Below are 6,000 nucleotides of genomic sequence, written 5' to 3'. Positions count from 1 at the left end.
ATAAAATAATTGTCAATTATTAAATAAGTGTCAATCCATAGCCAGCTTTATTCACAAAGAACAGTGGGTGGCCAAAAAACTGCCTCCAAATCTTAATTAGATGTTGAAGGAAATACTGAAAATTGTAAATATAATGGACTCACAGCCACTGATCGTCTTTTTGATGTGCTGTATGAAAAAAGCAGCGGGAACACAAGCTCTCAGATCCTTTACACTGAGCTATGTTGGTTATTGTATTGATTATCTATTGCCACAGTTATTCCATGTAACTAAGAATCACCAGATCTTTGTGGCATGCAACGGTACTGCTCATGTAGTCAGAATCATTTGGGAATTCGCTTGGCAGTGCTGTTGAATTTGGTGGGGCTCACACACATCCAGGGGTTGGCTGGCTCTCAGCGTGGGGCTACTGGGGCAACGAGGCTCAGTTCCAAGGGCCTGGCATCCTCCAGCAGACGACCCCAGACATGTTCTCTTGGTAACGAAGAAATACAAGAGCGCAAGCAGAAACACACAAAACCTCTTGCGGGCTAGGCTCAGAGCTAGCCACAGTCACTTCTACACACACTACTGACCAACAAGCTAAAAGCCAGCCCCTATTTGAGGTGTGGGGAAATAGACTCCACCTCTTCGGTAACCAAAACTACAAGCTCAACTTGGCAAAGGGAATGAATCCACAGAAGCAAAGGGAAAGGCCATTTCAATGATTCAAAATGTTCTCCCCTCAAGATTTATTTTTCAGTGGATGTATTTTTAAATTTTACCTAAAATCGGTGGGCTGTGTGTCTATGAACTGCTGACAATGTGCTCTACAGTTTGAGAGCACGCTGATTCTACAATCAGCCCTAAGATATCATGATTTTAAGTTAAAGTTGTACTTTCTTATAAGACCAAACTGGAATACAAATGTCTAACTGCTAAGGGCTTTTTGATACTTGATTATTTTTATTATTTGTTGGAAAGAAATCAGTGATTTTGGACACTTTTTAAAACCATAAACAAACACTACAACAGAACTGGAAGAAATACTTTCCACAGCCATATGCAATCAGAGTGGTTTAGGAAACCATTTGCCTTTAACTCTCAGGTTGAAATTTCAAATTTCCAGCTTTGAAACAGTGTATGTTCTTCAGGGTAGACTCTGACACACAGCTGAAAGTAATTTTCAGTGATAAAATTCTCCTTAATTCCTGGGCTTGTGGCTAACCTGAATGTTGACCACTCTGAATGGACCATCAAATACCTGCTGCCATTGCCAATAATATAATTGGGAATTGTGTTTCTAAATTAAAAGAAATAAAGAAAAAGAAAAGAAACTGCCAAGCCATGGAAACAGACCTATGGCTCAAGCTGTCCCTCATGGAACACAGGCCAGATTACCTTTCAGGAAGACAATTTGGGGAAAGATAACGGACGCTATCATTCCTACTGTTTACATGAAAAAATTTATGATTTATTTTTAAATGTTTTATTATTTAAAAACTTATGACAACTCTTTATACCTAAAATTGGTGGACTACATATATGTTCTTTGCCATTATATGTTCTGTAGACGATAAAAGTTTGAAAAACAAACAATGGTCAGCAAATTATAAAAAAGAGCTTGCCAACCCTGAGAATCAGCAGAATAGATTCTGTATAGATCCAGGCACTTGGAGTTAGATTCAAGAATACTTATCATTAGAGAATGTTGTCATTCTGCATTGCAAAAGTGACATGGTAAGCCTCATTGACCAACGAGGAAAAGAGCAAATGAAATCACCTTAATGGAGAAAATTTCCCAAAAGTGAATTTGACTGCCACTCACTAGTTGCAAGATGTTGGGTTATGAACTACAACAGTGCATTAGTTTCCTATAGCTGCTATAACAAATTACCACAAACTTGGAGGCTTAAAACAACAGAAGTTTATTCTCTCTCAAATCTGGAGTCTCTAGGGGTCTGAAATCATGGCGTCAGCAGGGCCATGTTCCCTCCAACGGCTCTAGGGGAAAGTCTTTTCCTCTTTCCATTTCTGATGGCTCCAGGCATTCCTTGGCTTGTGGCTGCAGCACTCCAATCTCTGTCTCCATCTTCACATGGCCTTCTCCTGTGTGTGTCTTCTCTTCTTTTGTCTCTTATAAAGACGCATCACTGGATTTAGGACCCACCTGGATAATCCAGGATCATCTCAAGATCCTTAGCTTAATTATATCTGCAATGACCGTTTCGCAAAATAAGGCATATCTACCTAGATATGCAAAATATTCTTGCATATCTGGGTGGATATGTCTACCCAGAAAGATATGTTCTGGGTAGACATATCTTTGTGTCTGTGTTGGGGGGGTGTACCATTCAACCTGCTACAAATAGGAAAGAGGATGGTAAAACTCAGAAGAGAATACAAATGGAAGCTTGAAAGTCTTGTTAAGGATGTTAAAGATAAAATGGATTGTTATCTCTTATAAAACGTGTGTGTATGTATGTGTGTGTACTAGTTACCTGAAAGCAGGGAAAATTGACAGAAAGGCCCTGTAAGATCACTCCTCATTTTATTATATGGTGAGTTTGGGACTAAAAGTTCAATTTTACCTGCTCTGATAGGTATTAAAGAATTGATTTTGGTTGTGACTGGGATTCTAAATAATTAGTATTCCCTCACAATTGTATGCATGTCATGCATAATTTCTGTACACTCAGATTTGCTTTCAATTTGGGGATCAGAAAGGGGAATAATCCGGGATAACAGATGGGAAAAATCTCTGCCTGGCTGTGAGTTCCCCTTTTCATGAATAAGAAAATGACCTCTCTGACTTGTTGATTTGGCCTGGCTTCCTTTCTGGGTCTGTGTGGGCCTCATACTACATCATAAACAGGGAGAGAAGTTCTTGGTCTCAGAAGCAGGCACCCAGGCCTCTTGTCACTCTTGCTAGAAGAGGGAGCCAATCCACCCTGCTTGTTCTTCCTCATTACTTAGAATCTTCATGTAGAGAATGAAGAAATGCACATCTTTTGATGAACTACTATATCTACTATTACCTATTATTTTCATTTCCATTCAAACTTCTGAAGCTCTAACTGACAACTGAAGGGCACCATTCGAAATGCAAGACCTTAGAGAGTCAGGGTTCTTTTTTTTTTTTTAACATCTTTATTGGAGTATAATTGCTTTACAATGGTGTGTGAGTTTCTGCTGTATAACAAAGTGAATCAGCTATACGTATACATATATCCCCATATCCCCTCCCTCTTGCGCCTCCCTCCCACCCTCCCTATCCCCCCCCCAGGTGGTCACAAAGTACCGCTCTGATCTCCCTGTGCTATGCAGCTGCTTCCCACTAGCTATCTATTTTACATTTGGTAGTGTATATATGTCAATGCCACTCTCTCACTTCGTCCCAGCTTATCCTTCCCCCTCCCTGTGTCCTCAAGTCCATTCTCTAGTAGGTCTGCGTCTTTATTCCTGTCCTGCTCCTAGGTTCTTCAGAACCATGTTTTTTTGTTTTGTTTTTTTTAGATTCCATATATATGTGTTAGCATACGGTATTTGTTTTTCTCTTTCTGACTTACTTCACTCTGTATGACAGACTCTAGGTCCATCCACCTCACTACAAATAACTCAATTTCATTTCTTTTTATGGCTGAGTAATATTCCATTGTATATATGTGCCACACCTTCTTTATCCATTCATCTGTCAATGGACACTTAGGTTGCTTCCATGTCCTGGCTATTGTAAATAGAGCTGCAATGAACATTGTGGTACATGACTCTTGAATCAGGGGTTCTTAAGTTGAAATCCAGGATCCCTCCCTGAAGTTCAATGTAAAGTTGGGTGCGTTTGTAAATTTTTCTGTGGAGCAGTCACATTCTCAAAGAAGTCCATCACCCCCAAAAGGTAAGAATATCCACAGGTTGACTCAATGCTATGAACCATCAGTTGGTTATTGACCTTTGGCAAGTTCTTTAGTTTCCATGTGCAAACTTATTATCCACATGGTGGATGACAGCAATGATACAATTTCAATAAAACAAAAAAACTTGGATTCAAATATAATACAAATTTCCTAGGGAAGGGCATACTGGGTAGCCTTCAACATAGGTGGCAAATTCTTCCAAAAGAGCCCACATGGACAGTTCACTGTGGTATCTATTTAGTAGGGAATACAAACACTTGTCTCTGTTCATTTTGACTCACATCTCAGAAGGCAGCTCTGTGGACTTTCCTGAACTCTGCCTGCAGGGAGAACTGACTATTCTCTCAAATCTGCCCCACTGCTTCTTGTACAGTCTCCTACAACCTCTGTATTTTACTTGATTACATGTCTTTCTCTTGCTTCCAAATTTCATCACCCACTAGTGATTTTTGTATTAAGCAAAATGGAATCTTAGCACATAGATTTTAACAAATATTTGTTAAGTGGATGTATGAATGAATGGATGAATGACAAACACGAGTTGTCTAAGGACTAGAAGTCTCATTAAACCTGCTTAGAACTGTACCAACCAGGAGGCTGAAAACCACAAATACCCTTCTGGCTGGCCCTGCCTTCCCTCCACCCAAGCATGGAGACTGACCAGAGAAACAAGCTACACAGGAAAACAGTCTCATGTGTATTCCCAGAGCACCCTTTCCTTAAAGAATCTCCAGAATGAAACGCAGGTGCCTGGTGGCTGCTGAGTACTACTATTTTGAAAGTAGATCCTCACTTCTGATGTAATCTTTTACTTGAGAAATTTTTGCATGTTGTTCCTGGACAATGGGATATCCATTTGGTATGACAGAAGAAGCAGCCTGAAAACTCCTTGTTTCCAGGTTGGGGTTCACTGCTGAGCTTGGCCACTCAGGAGAGTCAACAACCTTGTCAGGCAGCTGCCTGTTGGCAGGATCGTTTTCACATTTATTACACTGCAATCATCCTGGTGCTTATGGAAAGGACAAGCAACCGAAAAATGGAGTGTCAACTCCCAAACAGAAACAGTGCATCTTCCAGTTGCTTAGACCAAAATACCTTGGAGTCATCCTCGACTCCTCTCTTTATCTAACAGCCCGCATCCGACCCATTAGCAAATCCTGACAATCTTCAAACTATGCCCAGAAGTTAACCACTTCGGGCCACCTTGACCACTTCCACCCTAGCAGAAGACATTATCATCTCCATCTGTATTGAGATACCCTCCTAACCATCTCCCATCTTCAGCCCACATTCCCCTACAGTCTATTCTCAACAAATCAGCCAGAATGAGCCTTTTCAGTCAGCCCATGCCCCATCTCTGCTCAGAGCCAGTTTTACCCCATCTCACTCAGAGGAAACAGCCAAGTTCTCACAATGGCCACCCAGGCTCTAAATGGTCCACCCCACATAATGGACCTTGGACCATTTCCTTGGACCTTTCCATACCTCTCCAACCTCACCACCTACAATCTCTGGCTCTTTCCACCCACTCCAGCCTCAGTGTCCTTGCTAATCCTTGATGCTCATATATTTCTTTCTCAGATACAAGTGGAATTTTATTTCCTAACAGAATAAGAGATAAATCAAACAGCTGACTTTAGCTTTCTGACTGAGAGCCTCACGGCCTTGGACATTGAGAAGAGTCACAGATCCAGGTTACTCACAGAGCAAGTAAACTTCTTGAAGTTTTATGAAGGCCAGAGATCAAATATCAAATCCATCCTGCCACAGAATTGTGGCTGGGCCTCTGTGTATGAGTTTCGTTGAGAGGGGACCCAACTTGGTTTAGCAAACGGGCATGAGAGCACAGGAGTGAAGAAAAGAGCAATCTTGAATATATCTAATAAACCACAGGCATGAATTTTAACAACCTTTCTGCTAGCAAGTTCTACAAGCTTTCTCATTCCATTTTCTAGCTAATACTTTCCCCCAAAGAGTTTGTTGACTGCCTGCTAGGTCCCTAAGCTGCATGCTAGAATTGAACGGTTTGCACTTGGGAAAAGGACCAATGTGGGACTAGAAAGAAACCAAGGGCGGATCAAGTCATCATAGGGATGTTTTATTAATC

Source organism: Eschrichtius robustus, chromosome 2, assembly GCF_028021215.1.
Source record: "Eschrichtius robustus isolate mEscRob2 chromosome 2, mEscRob2.pri, whole genome shotgun sequence".
In the NCBI taxonomy this organism is placed as follows: Eukaryota; Metazoa; Chordata; class Mammalia; order Artiodactyla; family Eschrichtiidae; genus Eschrichtius; species Eschrichtius robustus.
The sequence above is the reverse complement of the archived record's forward strand: the minus strand, read 5'-3'. Positions refer to the sequence as shown.